The sequence below is a fragment of the Artibeus jamaicensis genome, unplaced genomic scaffold (genome assembly GCF_021234435.1).
Source record: "Artibeus jamaicensis isolate MK-2021 breed Jamaican fruit bat unplaced genomic scaffold, CSHL_Jam_final scaffold_916, whole genome shotgun sequence".
Classification (NCBI taxonomy): Eukaryota; Metazoa; Chordata; class Mammalia; order Chiroptera; family Phyllostomidae; genus Artibeus; species Artibeus jamaicensis.
This window is the reverse complement of record NW_026522059.1, coordinates 6,784,997-6,810,798: the sequence shown is the minus strand read 5'-3', so window position 1 is coordinate 6,810,798 and position 25,802 is coordinate 6,784,997. Positions and strand designations below refer to the sequence as shown.

The following is a 25,802-nucleotide window of genomic DNA, read 5'->3' as shown; positions in this document are numbered from 1 at the left end:
GCAGCTCTGCAGGTACTTTCTGCATTTTTACTGCACCGCACGGGGCATCTGCAGGTGGGGCCTCCGCTTCCTGGCAGAGTGAAGGGAGCTTCCAGGCCTCAGCCCTGGTGAGGTTTCTCACCCTCTCCACTGCCCGTAAACATGGCCAACGCCGGTGCCTCTAACAGCGGCGGCTGCTGGTTGCACAATGAGGGGCTGTTCCTGCTTCCTCACTTGGACCTTGGCGGCGTGGCGGTTCTGGGGAAGCACGTCTGTCCCCTCCTGGACCCAGCACGGTTCTGTGAGAACATTCACGTGTCATGCACGCAGGGCGCTGGTGTTTTGTTCACATCTCATTCAATTCTACAGTTAAAGCATCTTGCAAGGTGAGGGCGACTTCAGGAACAGCCTGGAGTTTGAATTTCCGGCTCCAGCTCTTACTGTTCGGCCTTGGACACATCACTTGGCCTCTCTGAGCCCCAATTTCTTCAGCTTCAAAAGTGGTGGTCACACCATCTACAGAGCAGGGGTTCAGTCCCCAGAACTTACCATCAGGTCTCGGCCACCCTGCTAACACAGGTCATTGCCTCTGAGTCCCTTCCCGCCACCCACCAACTGCTCAACTCACAGCCACACTTTTCAGAGACCAGGCTCAGCCTGGCCAACGCTGTCCCATCCACACCTCCCCTGGTGCAGAACCAGGTCCCAGGTGGCTGCCTGCTTTTCCTGGGGACTGACCGCCCCTTGGCCAGGTGCCCCTAGGCCCTGTCAGCTCCAGTCTCCTCCTGCTCTACACCCTGGTCAACATTGTGGTCTGGATGCCCCATGGTCAAGGTTCTTCTCAAAGGCCCAAAACCTCTGATGGTCACCACCAAACAACTCACAGCTTTCCTCACGGGATCCAATGAATAAAAGTAATTCACTGACATCCCCTTGGCCCTGTCCCATGTGCTGTGTCCAACAGACAATGTAATGCTTGCGAGAGTCCTTCACCGTAGGACCTCCGTCCAGAATGAAGCTCGTGCCCCACTGACCGCTGTCACTGAGGAATAGCGAGGGGCCTGCTGCCCACTGAGCCCAGTCAGAAGGACCAGCTTTCCATCTGGGTGCCGTCCGGGTCCACCACGCCCCCCACAGCAGAGTCAGAGGGCCTCCCCAACCCCTTCCAGATCAACAGACTGAACCTTGGTGCCTGCTCCCAGGCCCCTCCCCTGCCCATTGCGAGCCTAGACTGGCTCAGACAAGGGGTCAGGGGAGCGGAACTCACAAGCAGAAGCTGGAGCCGGGAGGCCAGGCGGTGGGCCAGTGTGGTGGCAGGCAGAACTGCTTGGGGGAAAGAGGAAGGGCGTGGGGAGGAGGCCTGAGACTCATCCCAGCGTCTCAGGGACCCAAACACTCTGCCTCACTGTTTACCCTGAAAGGACCGATATCAGGTCTCACCCAATGTGAACCCCAAATTTTGGCAAGTGCCCAAAATAAACCTGGTGGTAGGAGAACGTAGGAGGCATTAAGGCTCATGGATCTGGAAAGCTAACGACTATTTATTTATTGGGTTGTGGAGCTAATACTGGGGGAAGGGAGGGGGAGGGGGGCCCGAGAAGCTGCTGCAACCACTTAGTTCTTCAAAGCCCAGAAAAGAGAGCAGCTTTTCTTCTCTCCCCTAACTCCTGCCACAGCCGATTACAAGTCATGGAAACATCACCTTGAAAATGTTCTCTGGGTGCACGCATGCTGACACACGTGTGCCCAGCACGTGCGTGCATCCACACATGTGTGTGCACGCTCAGCCCCTTTTGCTGCCTGCCCTCCGGGGAGAATTAAGAGCCGGTGAAGAGGGGAGCCCTCATGGACGGCTGGAGAAAATGAAAAAGAGGGCCGCTGCTTTGAAAAACTGGCCGTTTCTCAAACAGTCAAACACAAAACTCCACACGACCCAGCCAATTCCACTCCTCGGTGCAGACCCAGGGGAAATGAAAGTCTGTGGGCACACAGAGACAGGCACAGGGAGGCTCACAGCAGCGCTGTCCACACCAGCCCCCCACTGGAAACACCCAGACGTCCGTCCGCCGGGGAGTGGGGGGACAGTGCGCGTAGCCGTGCGATGGCGTCCTACGCCAGATTAGAAAGGAACAAAGCACGGATGCCCTTGACGATGTGGATGAACCTCAAAACTGTCATGCTCAGTGATGGAAGCCAGACACAAGACACCACACATTATAGGATTCCACTTGCATGAAATGCCCCAAAGGCAAGTTTATAGACAAATTTAGAGACAAAAAGTCGATTAGTGCTTACCTAGGGCTGAGGACAGAGTACCCGTAAATGGACATGAAGGATCTGACCGGGGTGATGAATGACAAAACTGCATTAGGGGCACGGCTGCACCACACGATTGAGGGACTAAAGGTCACTGAATTGTACACTGGAAAGGGGTGGGTCGCAGGATGCGAATAACACACCTCGCATTAGTTTCCTCTGGCTGCAGAAAAAACATGCCACAAATGCTGTAGCTTAAACAACATGAAATACTATCTCACAATTCTGGAGGTCAGAAGATCCAGAGTGGGTGTCACCGGGCTGAAACAAGAGTGTCAGCAGGCCGGCACTCCCTGCAGAGGCTCCAGGGCGGCAGCATGTAGCGGCTGGTGGGCCCTTCCTCCACCTCCCCAGCCGGCAGGGTGGCATCTCCATCAGCATCCCTGAGTCTGACCCTCCTTTCCCATCAGCGCACCTCCGTCCGGGCTGCGACCCTCCCCATTCCCTTTTACGAAGAGCCTTGTGATTACAACGAGCCCACCCGGATCCTCCAGGAACTGATGTCCAGCTCAAGATCCTTAACTCACTCAGATCTGTAAGGTCCCTTCTGCCATGGAAAGGAATGTATTCCCAGGTTCCAAGGATTAGGGCGAGGATGTCTTTGGCAGACTATTCTTCTGTCTACCAGATATCTCAATCAAACTGTTAAGAAGAAAAAGCAATCGCACCCTGACTGGTGTGGCTCAATGGGTTGGGCTTCATCCCTCAAACCAAAAGGAAGGTCACTGGTTCCATTCCTGGTCAGGGCCCATTCCTGGGTTGGGGGCATGCAAAAGGCAACCAGTTGATGTTTCTCTCACACATCAGTGTTTCTCTCCCTCTCTTTCTCCCTCCCTTCCCCCTTCTCTAAAGATAAACGAAATCTTTCAAAAATTTTAAAAAATCACCAGGGCAGGGTACGGCCACCACGTCGGGCATGACCAGTCTGGAACCCCCGCCGATGCAGCCTGCATGGGCCCCGCCCCGGGACGCCACATGCAGCATAAATGAACGGAAAGGTCCTCATTTTGGCTTCAAAACCTAGGAGGGAATGGGACAAGAGAATGGCAAATCCTGGCAAGAAGACCAGGATAATTAGTCAAGTTTAAGATAGGAGAAGGGGTGGGGCAGAATGGGAGAAATGCTTTTAGTTTTTACTGACTCGACTGTGTCAATTCCAAGGAAAAAGTGTCGTGCCTGCAGAGCTCGAAGTCTCGCGGCGTCCTGAGATTTCCATCGCATTGATTATTTTAAAAGAACCCAGATTGAGTTAGTCCCCGGACGATCTCTGATGTTGGCAAGCACCTAAGTCAATATAGGAGCCACTCGGAGCCACTCCCCAGCAGGCACCGGGGCCGAGCTGGCCTCACAGAGGTTCGGAGAGAAAGCACCAGGCTCCCTTCCACTCTAGAAGCAGTCTTGTGCCCTCCCACTGACCACTCCCTGTGGCAGCTGCCAGGGGCGCCCCTCAGCCTGGCCCTCGCCAGGTTTAGGGCCCTCCCAGCACATGGGAAAGGTGTTTTCTTCTCTGTCTCTTCCCCGAGTCTGTGTTCTCCCCAGTGTTTAGCACGATGTGGGCACAAAGTAGGTGTTCAGCGAACACTTGCATGTACAGGTACATGCATATCCTGCATGTGCATGTTTTATGCACATAAACAGGTTTTTATTTGTAGCATTCAGCTGGTATTCTCAGAATGCTTGTTTCCATACACATGTACACATGTGTAGAGCATGTTTATATACAGAACATACATGTTCAGTAAATGATGGTTTCATGTGTACATTGTGTGTATGTGATTCATATGCATACATATTAATAAATGAATAGGTGCAGAACATACGGTTTTAAGGCAGAATAGGCTGAGGAGCTGAAACGGAACTCCAGAAGGGCAAATAGGACCCCTCTTTCACTCTCCACTGCATCCCTAAGCCTGAGCACGTGCCTGCTTGGCATGTGGTGCATGCACAACAAACACTGGTTGACCAGATGAATGGCCAGCCTACTTTCCTTCTATGAGCTTTTACTGAGCAAGTACTTAACCCAGTACCCAATCTACGCTTTCTGGATGGTGGGGGGCACCTAATAAATGGGAATGCAAACCACACACACTACATTCTAACCAAGGGGCAGGCTTTGAAGGGAAGGAACAGGCTGCCTAGGGAGTAGAGGGCGAGGTTCCAGAAAGACTGAAACTGACAAAGGAGGTGTCTGTACACCTGGCAAAGACCCAGGGACACAGCATCAGACAGAGGGAACAGCATGCACCAAGAGCGGAACAGAAAAGGCGGAGTGCTGCAGCCAGGGAGGAAGGGCAAAGAGGCCACAGGGAGCTCAGAGGAAGGCAGGGGCTGGATCCTTAGGACCTGGGGTTTTGTTTAGTTTTTAAATGACAGTAGGAAGCCTTTGGGGGCTTTAAGCTGAAGAATGGTCAGATCCAATTTCCATTTTCAAAAGATCTGGGGCATTGCAAAGAATGAGTTGGAGGGGATGAAAAATGCTCCCCCAACCTTGCCTACTTGTCAGAGAGTGAGAAGCGACCCTACTGGCTGCTCCTGAATCACACTCAGAAAGACCCACGCAACTCAGCCATCCCTGAGTCACTCCAATTTTCCCACATTTAATGAGCACCTAGTATGTCCCAGGTGCTGTGATAAATACTGGAGACATTGAGGGGACACAGGCCCTATCCACCAGGAGCCTAAAATCTCGACAAGAGCAGCCAGCTTTGCACAGACTGGAAGAATTTAACCCAGACCAACTCTTCTGATTGAAAGGGGGCAGAGATTCAGCTCTGCATCAACACAGTGTTCTTATTCCCTCCTCTCTTTATCAGATTGTTTGGTATAAATAATGTAAGCAAAATGTAAGCAAACAACTGTTTGCTTCCTTCCAAAAGAGCTTTGAATAGTGTGCAACAACAGCAAAGGATCAATGAAGATGATAAAGAAGGAAAAAACCTAACAGTGGAAACAAAGCAAATACACTGAACCTCAGGGCTGCTTATAGCAGCTGTGCCTCATCATGACTGGCTCTGAGCTTCCTGGCAGTCAGGGCAGAAAGGGATACCGGATAAGGAGGAAAACGGAGCAAAAACAACCTTTCCTCTGTGTGGCTGCCACTACATTTTAAAAATAAAAAACGAGCTCTAAAAAAAGCAAAAAGAGAAAACAACAAAAAAAAACTGGGACAGGCAAGGAAGAGAGACCTTGGGTATCGACGCCCCCTTGTGCATCTTGCTCATTACAGAACTCAACATCTTCCCTTAAAAATGTGTTTCTCTTCTGGTTCTACCAGTTACCAAGCTAGAAATGGGCATTTCTTGATCATCTTCTTACTTCCTCCCTCCCTATCAACCTCACACACATTAAATTAGTCACAAGTCCTAAAAATGCCATCCCCCAAACAGTTCTCGAATCTGTTCTCTTCTCCCAATGCCCAGCACCACTGCCTAACAACCGGCCAGCTTGTCCCAGAAACACCCTCCTGAAGGGGTCCCTCCCTCCAGGCTGGCTCTGTTCCACAAAGTCAGCAGAGGGATTATTCTAGAAATTGTAAATCTGGCTGCATTGCTCTTCTGCTTGCAATCCTCTCGAGAATGGACTCATTCTACCCTCTCCCAGGAGAAAATGGGCCACAGGCCTGAACACATCTCCCTTAGGGCGGCCCCTGGGTGGCATAAGGCAGGTGGTTCTAGTGGTCCTAATCGCTTTGTCACAGTGAGCAGTTCAAGGAGGCAGGGGCTCAGGCCTCAGCCAATCAGCACACAGGACACAAGGACTGGCTCCTGGGCATGCACATGACCTAAGGTGGTCCAATAAGAACTGGGGGAGAAAAGTAGATGTGAAAGCCGGAGCTGCTGCAGCCATGTTACCGCTATGAGGAAGGTAGCCCGAGGACAAAGCTTACACAGGAGGGCAGAGCTGACAGAACAGCAAAGACATTATCCAGGGCCCAGATCAAACCCCACCTCAAGCCTAGCCTACCCCAGCACATTTCAGTTATATGTTTTCATTAGTCCCCTTTCCTAGCTGAGCTGGCTTGAGTTGAGTTTCCTGTTTTCAGCATCTAGAATAACATCTATTCACCATAATCTCAACATAAAGTATAGACCCCTTGGTGTGTATAACAGGAATCAGCAAACTACAGCTCACAAGCTAAATCAGGCCTCCCGCCTGTTTTTGTCAATAAAGTTTTATTGAAACACAGCCATGCCCACTCATTTATGGATTGTCTGTGGCTGCTCCAGTGCTGCCACAGCAGAGTAAAGCCTGCGAAACCTAAAAACTTGCCATCCGGTTCTTTACAGAAAATGTTTCCTGACCCCTGCCATACAGGTCACCCACATTCTGGCATCCATCTTCCCTTCCGGACCGAGCACACACCCCCCCTGCCTCCCTGCCTGCTGTAACGCCTGTCACCAGACTGTCATTTGGCAGAACTAACTCCCTGCATCCTACCAACCTCAGCTCAGATGTCACCTCTCCTCTGTGGGTCCCCCATGAGGATTAGGGATCCCCTGAGCCCACTGTCTCGCCACACTGGGAAGAACAACGTGGGCTTGTCTCCATCTCAGGACCGTAAGCCCCCAACCCGCCTAGATTAGGGTTCCTTTATCTGGTGTCCCCATGCTGAGCACAGTGCCTCACACACAGTCGGTGGCCGGATGTTTACTGACCAAAACTGCAGCAGACCGGCTCTGCAGGGAATGAGATCAGGTTGGGGGGTGGAGCCCCCAAAGCAAGCTCACCTGCTCGCCTTTGTCGCCAAGGTCCATCCTAGGGATGACAGCCTCACTCTGGCCTCGGCCACACACGTGAGTCAGAGTTACTGATCACAGACGACAGAAGTCAGCAGTGACTATGATGGGAAGCTGACAGAATCTACAGCCAGGCTGGAGAAGCACACTGGGATAAAGGATCACGGGAGACGGGGCGGAAGGGAGCTGTGGCCAAGGCCGCAGGACATCTGCTTAGGACACTCGCCATCACCAAGGGGCTTCCCACTCTGAGGACCCGTGACTGCCGCTGTGTCACTGTGGCACTCAGCCCAGAATCTAAGCCATGTGGCCACACTGAGGCAGTACGCCAGCGCCCGTGCAGCTGGGGGCGGGAAGAAAGAAGGTCTGGTCCACGTTGGTCTCCACATTGGGAGGCAGAGCTCTGCCTCACACACTGGGAGTTCCCCAGGAAGGTGGGTAGGATGCTGAGCACCCCAACATACAGAAAGCGCCCAGGAGACACATCCACTCACCCAACTGCAGAAGGAAGTCCGTGGAAACTCAGGAGGTCCGTCTCACCAGAGCCGGCCCCACAGAGCGGACTCGGAGGCTCCGGGTGCGTCTGCAGAGCCCCGGGGCCAAGTGTGCACAAAGGAAGTGTTTCTCCATCCCTCACCACAGAGAGCAAGTGTCAAGCAGAATTTCAAGCCTCTGCTATTGCAAAACATCTAAAATAGTAGCGAAAGCTTGTTTCCAGAAACAATCTTCTGCCCCTACCCCGTAAAGACATTAGGCTTCAGCTGTGTTCTGAATAACTTTATGGCCACCATCTGAAGTTCATTCAGTCCTTCATTCATTCATTCATTCTGCAAACTGTCCCAAGACCCAGTTAGGCCAGGTCCTGTGCTGGGTTACTGGGGCACAGAGATGAATCTGTCACCATCCCTTGACTTCCTGAAATTCAGCTGAGTTTCACTTTGGGGTGGCAACTGTAGCAGAGGGTTAGAGGTTAGTGGTGTCAATATCTGTGCTTTGGACCTTTTTTTACCATTTTCTGGGTCTCTCTCTCTCTCTCTCTCTCACACACACACACACACACACATACACACAGGGAGCTCTCTACCTCCTCAGTCAGCCACCAGCCCAAGGACTGTGGTCCAGAGGACGCAGGCTGCATGTCCAAATCCGGGTCCAATCAGGAAGGGCTGCTGCCTACTGAGCTGGCTAAAAGACGTCAAGCTTTGGCCGTCTGCTTCCCTGAGTGGGCTGGGACAAGAGGCAGAGGGGGACACTGTCACCCACCCGGCTGTGGAACAGGGCAGGCTCCAGCCCTTGGCCACAGCTGGTCCTCGGGAAACGGGACAATAAAGTTCATCGCAGGTGCTCCCGCTCCACCCTCCTCCATAAATCACAATACCGACACCTGCCGATTGCACCACACTTTCCAGTTTATAAAACACATGGACATATATTCGCTCATTCGTTCGCTGAACACCTGTTACATGTGAGGCACTTTGCCGAGAGGCAGGAATCTAATACAACACAGCCCCTGCCCTTTGGGATGCCACTTCCTCTGAGAAGCCCTCCCAGATCTCTCTGGATGGGGTGGGTTTGCTGTCCTCACCTCCCTCATGGACCCACGGTACTTCAGGCAACCACAGTGCCCTGTGTCATCTCTGCCCGACTGATGACCTGGCTGAGATGGAGAAGGAGCTCATCTATCTCATACACCACTGTATCCCCAGGGCCTGCTGTACAGTGGGAGCAGAATAAAGGTCTTAAGTATAAATGGGAAAACCTGGGAAGACGGGGAGCCATTGGGAACCAAAACCAAGAAGTCGGGGCAGGTGAGAAGCTGGCATTACCATTCCCCTCAGCATCTGGACTCTCAGAGACCTTAGGTGACTTGGCAAGACATTCTTGCCAAGAAAACTAGCTGGGCCTCTAATCCCACACCCTTCACAGCAATTCTGACCCCCACCCGACACCCCGGCCACCTTCTGGCCGTTCCTCTCCTTGGGGCCCAGATTGCCATCTGCCTTCCTGTGCACAACATACTGTGGGGGCCTAATGTGACCTGTGCCCTCCCCCAGGGGAACTTTTTGTGAGATACGGTGAAGGCAGAAGCCTGTGATTAAAACAAAGAATGGGTTCCTGACAGTGGAATGTCAGTGGTTATTTATTCATCAAACCAGTACTTCCTGAGCACCTACAGCACACTCCATTTTAGGGGTGACTAGGAGGGAACACAGGTACAGCTCACTCACTGCCTTCTCAGGTCTGATCTGGAAACAGTGTCACGACCACGTAGTGTCCCTTTGGTGGGTGGGTGGGTGGGTGGATAAATGAACTACAGAAAAGGTGGTTTCCCTGTGGGGAGTGAATGAATGAATGAGTGAATGAAGGGATGAGTGAATAAATGAATGAACAAATAAACAAAATGCCGGTAAAGTCAATACCTGCTCTATTGCAGGTAACGTCAAGACATGACTTCCGCTGACTCAAGACACATGGCCTCTTGGGAGGGGGTAAGACCATCTGACTCCACCCCCCAGGTCACTCTGTCAGCTCTTAGGGGATACCTGCCTTCACTTCTCCTTTCAACATCCACAGTGCACGAGAAATAGATGGAATGAGCCCCTTTTTCTGGCTGTTGCTGGCTGCCTAATTAACGACAAGGATTTGTGTTTACTCAGCGTCTATAAACACAGACCCAAAAAAGTGTTTAAGAGAAAGCAGATGAAATGCGGGTAAGGACCGGCTAATAAAATCAGGGGGAAATGCTGGGAGTTTTCAACCGTGACTGTGATTAAACAAATGTGCACAGAGCCAAGCACAGGAATGCGTGCAGGGCCTGGGCTTCCAGGGCGAGATGTAAACCTTCACTTCCTGCAGAATTAATTGGTCCCCGGTGAGAGATCATGCTAAGTTCCTCTAGACCACGCAGCTAATGTGGTTTTCCCTCCCCGCTCCTGCCACTAGCTTGTCTTGTAGCTCGTCAAGGCTGCATTTGAGAGGGCCATGGACTTGCAGGTTAGCTGGGAACAGCCTTCAGAGGAAGAGCGCATGCTCAAATGGAGAGCGGCACCTGATGAAATGTCAGAAGCTGGGGCAGCCCCCTTCTAGAACATTCACTGTCATCCCACCTTGCAGGGTCTCCGTCTCCTCATCTGGCCACTGTACTAATGACCGGCCAAGGTCCTCTCCGATGACAGCTTTTCACAAACCATGTTCTTCCTCAGTCCAGGCAGGAACCTGGGGTGTAGAGAAGTACCTCTCTTTGGAAATATGGGCAAGAGTCTGGCCTGAATTTGACCATGAGTGGCAAAGACAATGAGGAGCCCCGAGGGACCCCCAGGAAGAGAATGACTTCCCGGAGATCAAAGGGGAAACAGAGGGCGAGGCCCAGGGCCAGGCCTGATGAAACCCTAATGAACAAGTTTCCACAATTAGAGACGACACTGGGAGGGGAAGCAGTGAGGCCCACAAAACAGTCAATGTCTTTGATTAAGTGCTGATGAAATTCCCCATCCCTGCTTTAATCTGCCTCCCCTGGGGAGTTTCATTGGCTTCGCAAGACATTTTCAAAGAAAACCATCCTGAATATACATTATTCCCTAAGCCACTACACAGAGGGGTTGGCCCTCCCGCCTCCTCCCTTCCTCCCTCTCTGGAGCAGGCAGCCGGTTCCCAGATGAGTCTTCAACGTCAGACAGTGGCGGCAACCTGGGCTCTCTTCTGAAAATATGCTCCTTCTCACCAGCGTGGGCACTCCGCAGGTCCCACTCCTTTATCAGAGGCTCGGCTTACCAAGGGCTTTCTGCTCCTGAGGCTGAAGCCAACCTCCTCGGGCTGGGACCAGTCTCACAATGCTGAGGCCCCAGTAAAGATCAAAGAGCTCCCTGGAAACTGGCGGGGTTTTAATACCGAGTGAAGTCTAACCTGGGTCTACTCGGGGCTGACCCAGATTCTGAACCCTTCTAAGTATACATGGTCAAGAGCAAAACACACCAAAGGACTGCTCCAAAGCTGGACTGATCTGCCCTCTCACACCTTGTAGTTCCTTGAATGCTGGCTTTTTTTTTTTTTTTTGCACATGCCGTTCTCTTTGTCTAAAATGCTGTTCCCAGCACTGGCCTTCAAATTCAGTTGTAACTGTCACCTTCTCTATAAAGCCTTCCCCCAGCCCCTCCAAGCAGAGTCCCGTTCAACATGTCCTGAGGGCGTGAGCCCAGCCAAGCCCTGGGCTTGGCCACATGTGCCCAGGAAAAACGGCCACATCCTGCGGGAGACCCTCAGGCCAGGTGTCTCCAAATAACCCCTTGCTCGCGACTCTATTTTTTAAAGTTTCGCTGTGCAAGATGTAAAATGTGCAAAAAGTATATAAAGAATAACACAGCCACCTCTTGTACTCACCACCCAGGTTAAGGAATAAAACACAGTGAACACCCCACCTCCTCCCATCCCTCTCCCCAATTTCCCAGAGGTAATAAGCACTACCCTGGATTTGGCATTTATCGCTGCCCTGCATGTCTTCATACTTTGACTACATCTGATTGCACTCCCATAAGGAATGCATGTCACTGGTTTGCAAACATTCAAGTTGTCATAACTTGAACACTGTGTGTTGATACAATAGATGGTGTTCATGCCCATTGCCTCCACAGGGGTGCCCCTCTGAGAGCAGGGCCACTTCCTGCAGACCTCGCTGTCAGGTGGGGGGGCACCTGCCCCAAACCCTGGTACACAGTTCATGCTTACTGCATACTTGTAGAAAATAGGGGAGAGAACATGCAGGGCAGTGTTTTAACCCACTGGCCCCAAAAGAGGAGTGGGGTGGGGGGTGCAGAAGGCTTCCCCAGCGGGGCCTACCCCACTGCAGCACAGCCTTCTGAAGCCCTCCTACTCCCTGAGTGTGAAGGTGCACGGCACCCAGGTGAGACCCCGCCCAGAGCTGAGCTGGCTGCAGGGAAGGGCATCGGGCACCACTGACTCTGAAGAACAGAAAGTACAGGATGTACCCGGCTCCCAGGAGGGGCTCTGGACATGTTTGGTGAATGAATAAGCACCTCTACCGATAAGAACAGGGAGAGGCTGGAACTCGAAAGTGCGTTCGGTCCAGAGGAGACCCAGTGTGGGGACCCTCTAACAGAGTGAAAGTCCTCTCTCACCAGGGGCCAGTCTTCTCTCCTTCAGCCCCAGCTCCCACAGCAGAAGCTACTAAGTAAGAAGCCCGGGAGGCTTCCAGGGTCTTTGGGGGAAACCCATTGAGTACCACACAAAGGAGCGGGGTGGGGAGAGGGACAAGGGCACAGGGGACAGCTTATGTGGCCCCCCAGGAGAACAGGCAAATTCAGACAGCAGAGAATAAAGAAAGGGATGGGGCCTCAGGAAATGCTCTTTTCATGAATTAGCCTGTGTCTTAGCCTGAACAGCATCTGCCTACCAGGTGGAGGTTAAAAAGAGCCAGTGCTAAGCAAATAAGCCCCAGCTCCCGCCCTGACCGGCTGTGCAGCCTTGGGCAAATCACTCAACCTCTCTGGGCTTCCAATTTTCGGAAGAAGTATCCACTCCTTCTACACATTCTGGGAGCAAAGCCACTCTGAGCCTGACCTGTGGACCTACCACAAAAGCAGCCTCCTGGGCTGGGGCCAGGGCACAAACATGCAGCTGTCTACAGATGTAAAGTATTGTTACTAGACTTTGCTTTCTATCATATAAGCCCCTTAATGGCTTTTTTTCTTCCTCTTCATCTTCTTCTTCTTTTTAAGATTCAAGACACAGGGCTTGGTCAATGCTAAGTAAAATGGAGAGCCAGGAAGCTCATCTTTAATTCAGCGCTGACCAGGATCAGCTCAGCTCAAACCTGCCAAAACGCTTTCTTCCCGCACCTCTATTCATAGACGGCTGTTCCTAGAGTTCGCTCCCAATTGTTCACTCCCACGGAGGCATTGTTTCAGACTCTGAGAAAGGCCTGGGGGAGGGAGACAGGCAGGCAGGGGGGGATGGAAGGAGGGGCAGGGAAGAGAGGGGGCACCTGAGAAAGGGGTAGACCTAGAATAGACATCCCTGGGCCCTCAGGGTGTGGTCACGGGGAGACGGACATATTAATCACCCAGGGCTGCTCACACAGCCAACCTCAGCCTCTTCTCGCCCGAGGAAGGGAGTCTCAGGGAAGTGAAGTGACTTCCTCAGAGCAAATGGCAAAGCTGGTCACACACTGCAGGGGCGCGGCGGGGGCTCCTGCAGCCCTGGGAGCAGATGACAGCCACACCTGCAGGTAATTAAAACCCCGGAGTCTCCTTTTACCAGCCCTGCTTAAGTCCCCAAGGGCCGCCAGCAGGATCTGCTGAGCGGACTGCGTCTCCCTTGAGGCAGGGGTGCGGTGCGGAGGAGGATTCAGTGACAGGCTGCAGGCCTGGGAAACCTCTCCCGTCAGCAGCTTTTGCTCGTGTTGTGTTCTGGTCCTTCGTTTTCTCGCGCTGGCCCTCGAAAGGACGAGGTCGAGGACCAGGCATGACTGAGCAGGGTCAGCCCAGGGTGCCTCTGGGCAAGGAACTGGAGTGCCATCCCTCCCTTCATCCGCCAGAACCCAGGACTGTCTGACTTACAAGTCGGTCCTGTGGAAAGTGCTCAGGAGCACGCAGCCCAGACGCCGGGCAGGAGGACAGAGAGGGAGGTAACAGGGAGCAAGGGGTAGCTTCTGGACACTCCATTAATGCCTATTCGAGATGCTAAAAGTGTGTTCCTCTTTCGGATCTCATCATAGAAACCCATACATACACGGGTACAAATTATGAATCTTGGCATCCGAAATTGTTTAAAGTATGAAAGCTTCAATTTCCACTCAAGGCAGAAAATGAATTCATGCCCGTACTCATCAAAGGTATATCTGGCACCTACATCCTCAGCCCCTTTCAGGCCTTTGTGCCTTCCTTAAAATACAGCTGCGGAGTTCTGATCAGAACCTCTCCAACATGCAGGGGAAGAGGACAAGTGAGCTGCGTGGCAGCCGAGAGCTCAACAGAAAGTGACACTTCAAATACCACAAGGGCTGTCTGGAAATCGGCACTCCCTTCAATGGTTAGAGGTCAGCCGCCCACCTAGATGCCCTCTCTGCATACCCTTCTCTCCCTCCCGTGTCCCACCCCAGGGCACAGGCAGAGGCTGTTGGAAAGGGGTGACACTCCTCCATAGAGGTCAAGTGTCCCCCTCTCTCTGAGTGTGCAGGAGAGGGGAGACCCACGTGCTGTGGACACAGGCTTGCCTGTCTTCCACGGGGACCAGGAGAGCAGCTCCCCCCGTGGAACTGGAAGTTCACCTCTGCTGGGAGGCTGAGCTAAACGATGCTGCCCCAGCAGAGAACGCGTTGCTATGGCTGCCAGTCAGTAGCTGTCACTCATCCCATCTTCCCTGAAGATAACGTCCACACAGCTAGAAGAGAGTGGTGGGTATTATGGTCTCTGTACGTGCGCTTCACCCGGCCAGCTGCTAGCTTGGAGGGACTGCTCGTGTCTAGGAAAGTCAGTCACGTGACCTCTCTGGACCCCAGGCTACCTCGTTTATCAAATGGTGACAATTTCTTCCCACAGGCGTAGGAGGGTCTGACCCCTGGAAACTATTCTATTTTAAGAATCGCTGGCTAACGTGTGTGCCCTGACCCGCGGGCCAAACCTGCATCCCTGGCATGTGCCCTGACCAGGAATGGAACCCTCAACCTTCTGCTTTGTGGGATGACTCCCAGCCAACTGAGCCACACCAGTCCGGGCAGGCCTGTTAGCGTTTTAACTGCAGGAATGCCTGGGCTGAAGTTTTAGTAAGCCTGGTCTGTTCTGTTGCATACCGTTTACAAGGTGGTCTAAACTTTGGTTTGGTTCTTTCCCTGGACACGGTAGAGCTCCAGGTTTTAGAAGAGAGGAGAGGTGAGGAGAGGAGGTGGGAGGAGAGCCACAGAACCATCCCAGAAAACGTGCCAAACAGAGAAGGTCATCGCCTTTGGAACCCCACGCCACAACCTCTGACACCGTTCAGGTCTGTGTTTCCTTCCAGGTTTTTTCCTATAAATGACTGCTTTTCTCAGTCTCCTCCGACTGCCATATAACCGATGCGAGATGGGGGCGCTGTCGGACACTCCGCTTATTTTCCGATTCTTTTGTTACTGTAAAAAGAACCAAACTGAAGATCTTTTTGTTTTCTGTTGTTGCCTCAGGGAAGCGTCCCAGAAATGGGTTCGCTGGCTCAACAGTTACAACCATCTACAGGGCTCACCCTGGCTGGTGTGGCTCAGTGGGTTGAGCGCCAGCCTGTGAACTGAAAGGTGGCTGGTTCAAATCCCTGTCACGGTACAAGCCTGGGTTGTGGGCCCGGTCCCAGGTGGGCGTGTGCTCGTACATCAGTGTCTCTTTCCCTCTCTCTAAAAATAAATTAAAATCTTAAAAAAACAAGTATCTTTTGGGCTCTTGACATAAATTGTTCCAGGTGCCCAGAAGGGCCTTTGGAGGACCCCAAGATCTACCAACAAGAGAATGGAGGTGCCTTCGGTTCACGAGGTGACACCTTTCCCAGGCCTTACCGGCCAGGGACAAGGGCTCCTGCTGGGCTCTCTCTGACAAGAGCGCCTATGGAACATTCCAGACTCTGCACATCAGCACAATCAAGTCTCCCTTGCTGAGTGGCAGCCCCGAGCCACCCAGGGAGTCAGCTCCACGCCGGACTCGGGGCGTCCACGCTCCCACCCCTATAGCTATTTCAAGGGATCATGAGCAGAAGATTGGGTTTCCTTTCTTTCGGTTTTAAGTGTCCAAGGTCTTCAGACAACGATCAGTTTATCTGGAGAGAGGCATTTTCCAACCACACTCCGGGTCACGATCGTGGGGGCCGGGGGAGCCTGGGGAAAGAGCGTGCGGGGCACTCCAGAGGTCAGACCTTGTTTATTCCTCATTTACGGCTGCCGGTGTCAAGCCAGAATATGCAAATCCCCTCTTTCTACACTTCCCCTGCGTTTCACCACCGAAACTTTGAGAAACACTGTTTGGGAAAGGGGCGGTTCCACTTGAGGCGGGGCCCCAGGGAGGGGGTCCCCCCCCCCAGGCTGGAGTCTTCTCCGCAGGCCCCCACTGGACCGACCCCAGGAAAGGGCGTTCCACCGCAAGAGCAAGGACAGTCGGAATGGTCCTAAGCAAATCTGGAAGTTGTGACCAGAGTCTGACCCCCTAGGCCGAGCCAGGCTGCGTGTGTCCTTCCTATGCACTGGGTCTCCCCGACTGGACAGCTGGTGCACACACCCCCACCACTCACACACAATCCTCTCCGACGTCAATCACACTCAAGCAGCAAAGACCCAGGAATAACTACACACATGCACATAATACATCTGGCCCAGCACGGGGGCAGGACGACCGGCCACACATCCTGGACACGTCCCTGAGGCGCCCCAACACACAGGGAACGGCAGGGCCGCTGGCCAAATTCAGCACTTCAACGATCCTCAAAGGGCCAAACGCCCTTTTTTAACTTAAAAAAAACACACACACACAACCTTAACTAACTGGACAAATGTATTTGTCGGTTGTATCCATCTTACTTGATTCATGTGGGGTGCTCTGCACTTCGCTGCACACTGTGCACTGCGGTCCAAGCCGCACTCTGACACACGCACACAGCCGTCTCTGTGCAAACACTCCTCCAGGGCAAGCTCAAGGGCAAGCCCGGGCGCTGTCCAGAGCTCCTTTCCCAACGCATCTGTCTGCCGTGATGACTCCCTGACCCCCACAGTGTGATGTGCAAGGCTCCTCCTCCTTCGGTGCGTTTGGATCTTGAGGAACGTGACCACCTACTAGGCACTGGCACAAAATCAGTCTCAGACCAGAACGGGAAACCAGGCCTCCCAGGCTGGTGAGCTCCAGGCCGGAGCCCTGGACTTCACAACCCGCCTCCCAGGAGAGGCTGTGTGGGCACGGAAGTGGCCCTCCTCCCCCTCAGCAGGGCTTCCACCTCCCTGGCCTGGTCCCTCCTTCTTTCAACAACTGAACCTGGGGGACTCTGGCAACTCACTTCACCTCCCTGGCCCCCCACTGGCTGGCTGGACAGGTTCCCACCTGGGACGAGAATTGACTTCCCGAGTGGGATTCCTGGAGGAAGCTGCCCTGTGTTGAGATGCGGACACCCCAGCACTTAGGATGGGTGGTCCCTGGGTCAGCACCCTCCAGCTGGGAGATGCTGCCCCTCTGACCACTCATCCAGCCCACGCCTTACAAATGCTCTTTCCTGTGCAGGCCATGGGTGAAGAAGGCCGGGAAAGACGGGACTGGGTGGTCCTCAATGTCCTGCCCATCTTAGACCCACCGCCTGGAGTTAGACAGGGACCAGCAGGGGACAGCCACCCCTGGCACTGTCTCTAGTTGGGCTCCTCTCGCTTGAGAGCGCTGGCTCCAAGTGTGGGCTCCTGACCCTCCCACCCAAGCTGGGGTCAGGTGACAGGAACACTGGGGGGACGCATGCATGGAATGTTCTGGCAAGTTCAGATACTACAAATGGGTGGAGTGCTGATAGTGAGGTCTCGATCCTGCATCTAACTTATTCTCTTAAGTCTATGACGACCCTCGCCCAAGCCCAGGGACTTTCCTTTCAAAGCCAATCCCCCTAAAGCTCGAGCCCTCAGCACCCCTCTCTCCCCCACACCTTGCCCCTGTGGGGGTGCAGAGCAATACAGGGGGCTCCACGTGTCCCAACACCAAACAGGTCGGGACATATTAATAGCACGTGTCGCTTTCACACTGAATTTACCCAAAACCTCAGCACTGAAATTAGTCCAAGTAATCCTCCTGCAAGAATAACTTACAAAATCTGAATTTCCCTGGCGGGCAAGTTCACAGAAGAGGGCTGGTGATGCTGGTGGCCGAGAGGCCCCCCCGAAAACCACACCCTCTTCTCACAGCATCCGGCTGTGCCGGCACCAGCTCTTCGGTGGCCGATTTTCTTGGGTGATTTTTTGAGTGAAGTCTGAGGTTCATGAGAGAAGGGGTAAGAACAGTGGGTGGCTGCTGAGGCTGGTGTGGCACAGTTGAGTGCCAGGCCTGCTTGGCCCTGGCCTCGAAGTTTTCTCCGCTTCCTCCTCTGTGAGACAGGGGTGATGGCGGCTGCCTCACAGGGATTGCGAAGGTCAGAAATAAGACACAAGGCGCACATCGTCCAGGCTCACGGGGGAAGCTGTCATACTTTCAGCGGAGACCAACAAAAATGCCCCGAGCACCCACAACCTGACGGGCACGGGAGCTGAGTTATCGTCAGGCTGTGTGGGGGCTGAAACCACCCGTGCAAAGGCTTGGCCTTGCAGCCTCACCCCCGGTTCCTGCCCCCGCTTCATCGACCAGCCGCTCTGTCCTCTCTGGGGTCCAGCGCCTCTCCCTGCTGTCTCCGCGCCTAGTCAGACAACGCTTCCAGTTCCTGAGTGACAAGAAAGGGCTCTGCGGGGCGGGGCTGGGTTAACCCAAGGAGACAAACCCAGAACTCCTCCCTCCTCTGGGCTGCTCAGACCGTCAGGGACCAGTGTTGGGTAGCAGGAGGACTCTCTTCATCCCCTACAGGGACCCATCCCAGGGCCTAGCACACAGTAGGTACGCAACCTCCCGCTGCTCATTAGCAGGACGGACCTGATTCCTCCAGAAGGAGCTGAACTCCTGGCAGCCACAGAGGCGCGTTCAGACATGACTGTAAAGCTCCCCGCTGCCTTCCTCCGCCAGGCTCTTTGATCTGCACAGGCCCCTCTCTGGTGCCTCTGCAGCTCAGAGCAGTGGGCGAACCCAGAGTTCAGGAGCAGAGCAGACATTTTAGGATGTTATTGCCTGAGTTTCACTTCCACGTTGCCTTCTGAATTCTACTTCAACTCTGGTTTTGAGCAAAGCTGGGGCCAATGCACAGACCTCCCGTCGCGTACGGGCGCCTCTCCCGAGTCCCAGCCCCGAGGCTGCAGGGAGAGGGAACTGGAATTACTGAGCACCTGTCAGGGGCCAGGCTCCAGGCCAGGCACGTTCAGACATTTTCTGAGTTAAGAGCGGCAACAAGCTGCAAAACAGGCACCAAGATGCAAATCGCAAACGACTCCACAGTCAGGGAGACGGAGGTGAACAGAGGCATACCTGACCCCAAGATCCATGGCTCTTCACCCCGCCACTGTCCCCTTTCAAAGGCGAGCCACAGAGGGGCCGGCTGCAGGGTTAGTTTTGCGGAAAGCCCCCCTCAGCCATTTGAAAGAAGTGTAGCCCTGGAGGTGGAAATGAGCACCGGACGACCAGTTGTCACCCACCTGTGACTACGACTTGGGGGAGGGGACATATTTTGGCAGGGTTTCTGCCAGGGCCTATGCCAGGTGCTTTTATACCTATCATCTCACCCAGTCCTCCAATGAGACTAGCCCAGCTTCGCCCGTGACAGTTCTGGCTAAGCAAGGTGCCGTGATTTGCCCAAGGTCACTCGGCTATGGAGGGGCCGGCCCAGGGTCTGTCAGCTCCTCGGTGGAACAGCATTTGCTAAATGAGCACTGGGTTTAAATTCCAAAAGAGCAGTCTCTGAAGACCCTCTGAGCAGATGCATGAAGGACAGTTGAGCTTTCTCCCTCTTGCTTCCCCAGCCTCTGCCCAGCCTCACCCCCTCCACACAACTGCACCTCACTGTCCTCCCTGCCACTTCTCATCTGAGGACGCCGATGGGCAGAGGAGGACATTGGTCTCGACCTGCTGTGTGACCCCAAAGCTCTCTCTTATCCTGTGCTGGGCCTTCTTTTTCCCTGCGGAGGTTAAGGGCTTAGTCGCCTGCCAAAGGAAGGTCATGGGCAGAAGTACCTTTGGAGCTGGGGAAGGATGTCTGGTCCCAGCGCCTCCTCGGCCCCAGAGCCGCACACCGAGGAGGGCCCAGAGCACTCACAGGCAGACTCTGTGGGGCCCTGTGAGAGGCCTGGCCCGGGAGCCAGGAGGCCTCTCGGGCACGATGCGTCCCCCTCGGAGTCCCAGTTCCCTCCTCTGTTAAATTAACACTACTGGCCACCTACCACCTGAAACCGGGAGGGTGAATGAGGCTCCCCCTCGGCCCTTGCAGACCACAGTCACACGGGAGGCCCACCCCACCTCCCCTCCTTTCTCCCAGCTCCATCAGCACCTCACTCTCTCAGGGTTCTCTGCAGGGCTCAGCCCGCGGCTCTGGCAGGTAGAGGCGGCTGCCCTCCCCGAGCCCCTCTGTTCCCACCGCAGCCTGTGTAGGCCTCCGTCTCCTCATCAGCCGCTGACTGGGTGGCCAGCTGCCTCGGGAATCTCCAGGGTCCTATTCAGATTTGCATCCTCAAGAGCAGTTGGGTCCCAAATGAATGAGAGGAGTAGGGACATCCGACCTCTCCCTACTCAAATTGTGGTCCACACACCAGAGTGTGGAAGGAACGCAAACTCAATCACATGGAAAAGGGTTGGATGTGTGGGATCGCGGCCCACCCCAGGCCTCTGACGCAGAGTCTGCAGTGGGACCCCCGGGGGACTCGGGGGCACACTCCAGTTTGGGAAGCACTGCTCCAGAAACCTCTCCCGCTCTGTGGCATCCCTACCCCACCCACACTCCTCACTTTGACCACCAAAAAGCCTCCCACGTGTGGGCCTTCCAGGATTCAGGAAAACACAGCACATCGTGAACCAAAGGACATCTGTCTTAGGAACCTTCTAGAAGCCTGCGGGATCCTCACAAGCAGGACCCTCACAAGCAGGATCAGAAATGTGCAGCCCCCAGGGGGATGCCTGGCATGTGCTACCCAGTGGCCCCTTAGTCTGAAGGAAGCCCAGACCGCAGCACTGGTTTCCACCCCGGGTTCTGTGGATTTGGCTGCCCTCATCCTCCCACCCACCAGCCCCCGGACACGGGTGGCTGTGCAGCTGCCAACCCCCGACAGCAGAGACAAACAGACTGGCGGCCCACCTGCCCCAAGTCCGTGCTCCGAACTGCCCCTCCCTCGTCCTCCGGTCCCGACAGCCGCTCGACGGGGGAAGGAGAGGAGCCTTTCCAAAACACGTTTCCGGCTTTTTAATAAACCCTGCAATTCCTCTAATGGTTTCAGATGATCTTAAATATTTATAAAAATCACTCTCAGCAACACTTCATTAAACAAATCTCCTCGCCAACTTCGATTATTTATATATTTATGAACATAATGTCTCCTTTCCTTGGAGCAGATGGCAGCTAGTAAGTCTTCGAAAAGGAGGAGAAAAAAATCAGTGGGAGGGCATGTAAACGCCAGGGCTCCCCTCTCTACCCTTCTTGACCAGCTCTGGCACAACGACCTTGCCATTCCGGGAAGTGCCTGCCCACCCTGCAACCAACCAACAATGGACTTGGGAAAACGGAGGCTTGAACTTGAATCTAGAGAGAAGCTGCCAGCCAAGGGCTCGACTCCCAGAGGGAACCGGAGCCCTGTTAGTGGAGGGACAGAGCGATGGGGCTAGAATAGGAACAGAAAGAGCCCAGAGGGTAGGAGAAAAGTCCCTGACGAGCATCTACTGTGTGCCATGCACTGTGCTGGGAAGATCTCCATACACTCTCTGGGTTCATCCTCACGACACCCTTGCACATGGACATCTGAAAGATTCCTCATCTGAAAGATGAAGAAGACCCTGAGACAGAGTACTTGCCCAAGGTCACAGAGCTAGTCGGCAGCACAGCCAGGATGTGGACCGGGGCAGTCTGGCCCCCAAACCCATACGCACGCTGCCTCCAGAAACAGAAATAGAGGAAAATATGACTACCCTTAAGCTCATTCACCCTCGACAACAAAAAATGCCTTCTCCCAACCAGCTGAGGCCAATCACCGCTTCCTTTTAAGACAGGAACACTTAACTGCCCGGCTTCTCCTGAAGTGACAGAAATTCGGTGCACAGGAGGGCCTGGGGGAGTCAAGCCTCAGCCAGAAGGAGTCGCTGTGAATGTTATGAGACTAGATGGAGTGAGTGTCACCGATATGCGAAGAGCTGACTTGACAACAGAGAGGAAAAAAGACCCTTTGCCCTCAGAAAGGGATGAAAAACAGGACCACGGTGATCCCTTCTTCATTGGGCCTTTACCCCGTGTCCCCAACTCGGAAAGAGAAGAAGAAAACCGGCCCTTCCCCCTCCCCCACTCAATTCACTTCTCCTGAGAGGCCACCATTCAAGTTTACAAAGAGAGAAGGCTCTGGCCTTTGAGCTGCTTATACTCACTCTATGCCAGTGAGCAAAACAACTCCATGACCCGTTGTCCCATTTTACAGGCGAGAACAGAGGCTCGAGCGGTGGAGAAACTCAGGGATGTGCCCACTGCAATCAAGGGAAAGGGGGGCAGGACGGTGGGTCTCGTCCTCTTACAGGAAGCCTGTAAGACGTGTGTGGGGTGAGGTGGGGGGTATTTTGCCTGTTTATAGCTGAGGAAAAAGGGATTACGAACAGCCGGTGACCTCTCCGTGGTTTCCCAGACAGCCTTAAAGTCTAAGTGTAACAGTTTTAAAGATGGTTTTGCCGAAGATGGCCAAGTCCCAGACCAAGAGGCCACAGGACAGTGGTCTCTTTAATCAGGGAGACAGTGCTAATGCTGAACGTGAGGCCTCCCCCTCCTGGCTCCAGCAATCCTCAGGGGTCCCTCCTGTCACGGTCCCTGGATCCTGAGGTAAGAGCTGGCAATGACTGGAATTGCACAATGGGGAATCTAGACCCACTTGGGAGGAACTGCCAGAGAACAATGTCAAGGTCACTTACAGGCCAGTGCACTGACGCTGACCTTGAGTTGGAGACAGAATGTACCTCCACAGAGAGCAATAGGGAAACCTCACTCTTTTGTCCATTCTGTCAAAAAAACATACACTGCTCGTCTAGCATATGCCAGACCGCCTGCCAGGTGCCAGAGAAACACGAAGGCCACTCCGACCCGGGTGAAGTCTACAGCAAGGAGCCTCGGGGCCCGCCCTGAATCTGCCACTCACTGGCTGAGGGTCTTGGGTCAAATCTTGCACTCTAAGTCTTGCAGAGTGAAAATAAGATCACTACCCTTAGGTAACCGCGGTCACTCCACATCTTCAGCGTGTGCCTGCCCCAGCTCACGCTGCAGCTGGACTGGCGGAGGGGCGCCTGCCATTGCCTCTTAAGATACCAGTAGCTCTCAGGCCCCTCTCCTGCCTCCAGAGGGAAAAAAAAAACAAGGCCGTGGACCCTAAAGGGGTGCACAGAAGCCTCTGGAAGCTGAGACAGAATGAGAAAGGATGGCTGTCAGAGAAAAGCAAAATTACTCGAAAATCTCCCAAAGTGAAGTGCAGAGAGGCACACTGGGCCTTTACGTGAAGGCCATTTCCAAGGATGCCGGTGTTATGAAGGCACCCTAGCCTCCTGCAGTTCACATACTCTGCCCCTCCCCACGCTGAAAGTCTAGTAAGGGTGTAGACCATGCAAATCACAACCTGGCTCCCCATGAAGAAACTCAGGCCAGATGACCACTTCTGCGTGCCCCACCAAGGGAGAACACCCACCTGGCCCCAGCTTCCTCCACATTTACAGGAGTCCCAGGCCTGGGAAACCAGCCCGGCTGTCAGCCCTAGCAGCCTGCCACTCGGCCCGTCATCTGGCCGTGGCAATCAAAAAGGTGCTTCCTTGTCACTTCCACAGAATGCAATCTTCCAGGAACGGGGGAGAAGCTCTAAGGCAGAGTTTAAGCTCCTTTTCACAGCGAGTCAATATTTTCACATGGTAATCCTCCTTGCTCGGGGAGGGGTGATTAATAACATAGATTCCAGGTGGCGAGATGTGGCTTTCTGGGGATTGTGGGATGGAGACGACAGGGCAAGGAAGCCAAAAGCCGTGGAACCACACCCACTCACCTCCCCAAATTCACATCCACTTACTCATTTCCCAAATATCTACAGAGATCCTCCTCTGTGCCCCAGGCAGCCCTTCTAGGCGGTGGGAGACAGAAACTAAAGGTGGCTGACAATGACACCTTCCATTAATGTGACACCCTGCCCCCCAGCTCCCAGCCACCCCCCTGACCCCAGGCCAGGAATCCAAGCTCACTTTTCTCTAGGGTCAACTCCAAGCAGCCCATTTTATAGACAGGCGCCTAAAACTCAGAGAGGGTAAGCCACTTGTCCAAGGTCACACAGCTTGTCAGTGGCAGGACCAGGAATTAAACCATAGGTGCAAAGTCTACCTGACACTCCCCTGCCAGACCTCCTTCCCGTTCAACCCCTCCTCCACAGGCTCCAAGTCTTGCTATTGGGTGGGGATCAAAGACCGCTCCCCTCCGCCACCACCACCCCCCAGCAAGGGAAGTCCTTGGTTCCTCTTTCCTCCCACCCCCAACACAGGACACACAGGTTGGACACCCAGGGTGTGTGTGTGTGTGCACAGCCCCAGGAGAGCCCTGCAGGATGCAAGGGCATCCACCGTTACCACTGAACTTCCATTTGAAAATAAAGATGATGAAAAGATAAAGGGCAAAGAGGAAGTGCTCCTTGAGCACAGGCGGGTATTTACCCCAGGAGGAAGTCTTGAGGCCAATGGAGATTTTGTTCACCCCCTCTAGTTCCTCAATTCTAAGCGACTGGCTTGCAAGCCCCCAGTGGAAGTTTGCTGGGGGGGGGCTGACTTACGTCCGGGGTCAGACCCTGCGCCCTCACCTGGCGTGCAGAAGGAGTCTGAGGGGAGGTGGGGGCATCGCCACCACCCGGAGCCCTCCTCCCTCCTGGTGCGGGACGCCCCTGCGCGCTCCCCGCAGCTGGGTGGACCCGGCGGCGGCGGTCCCCGGGCGTGCGCCCCTCGCGTCCTCCCGCCCCAGCCCAGCCCAGCCCAGGAGCATCCTCCGGGTGCCCCCTGCGGCGCCCCCTCTCCAATTCAGCGGCACCCGACGCGGCCCGGCTCGCACCCCCACCTCTCCCCGCACCCATCAGTCCCGCGCCCCGCACCCCGCATCCTCGCGGGTGCCAATCGGCTCCAAGGGCGCGCGCGGGAGGCCCGGGCGGCAGCGCCGGCGGAGCCCGGAGCACGTACCTGGCGGCCGGGCGAGCGGGGACGGGAGCGCGGCCGCGGGCGCTGGGGCGCAGGAGCCTGGGCTTCGGGTGCCGCCGCCGCCGTCGTTTCCGGGTTGGCGGGTCTCACGTCACCGCCACAGGTTTGCGAGCGGCCCCGCCGCGGCGGCAGCAGCCCCAGCAGAGGCCCGGGCGAGTGCCAGGCGAGAAATCGCTATAAAAGGAAGAGACGCCGCGAGGAGGAAGAGGAAACGCTGTTTACCTTCGCGAAGCCGAGCCGCCGGCGCTCGCACAAAAGGAGGACGCCCGCCGACGCGCCTCCCCCCGCGCCGGGTCCCAGCCGCCTCGGGCCCCGCGTCAGCGCGTGCGGCGCCCCGGGACCGCCCCGCGCCGGCCCCCTCCCCAAAACCCTGCGGCGGGGTGCATGGGAGGGGGTGGCCCGGCTGCGATCGGCCTGCGCACCCCAGAGCACGGGCGCTGTGGCCCGGGGCTGGGGTGACCTTGGCCAAGTCACAGCTCGCGAGCAACGGCAGAGTGGGCTTCACTGGGGGCCTGGTCACCCTCCTGACACGGAGGGAGAAACCCCAGCCCTGGGAGGCGCAGAGATGGCCCAAGGTCACAGCATGTCGGGCAGGGCGCCAGCTCGAACCCAATTCCCCTGACCTTCCCGCCAGCAGGTTCCTGGCGGTGGGTCTGGGTCCCCCTCACCCGTGCGCTGGCAAGGATGGTGATCCGTGCCCACCCGCCGCACCGCGGGATCAGTGAGAACGTGTGCACCCAAAACATTCATTCAG

General features: G+C 54.8%; 1 protein-coding gene across 5 annotated transcripts in view; it reads right to left on the bottom strand.

Moving 5' to 3' along the window:
* CYRIB (CYFIP related Rac1 interactor B) overlaps positions 1-25,298 on the bottom strand; it is a 130,197-nt gene extending 104,899 nt beyond the window's left edge. Inside the window, exon 1 of one of the 5 annotated variants that reach the window (XM_037166760.2) lies at positions 25,271-25,298. The gene's annotated coding sequence lies outside the window, so the exon portion shown is untranslated. Of the gene's footprint in view, positions 1-7,525; positions 7,583-25,030; positions 25,228-25,270 lie in introns of those variants that run through there. The other 4 variants (XM_037166764.2, XM_037166762.2, XM_037166758.2 and 1 more) reach the window with 4 other exon arrangements.
* Positions 25,299-25,802: the final 504 nt, after the last annotated feature.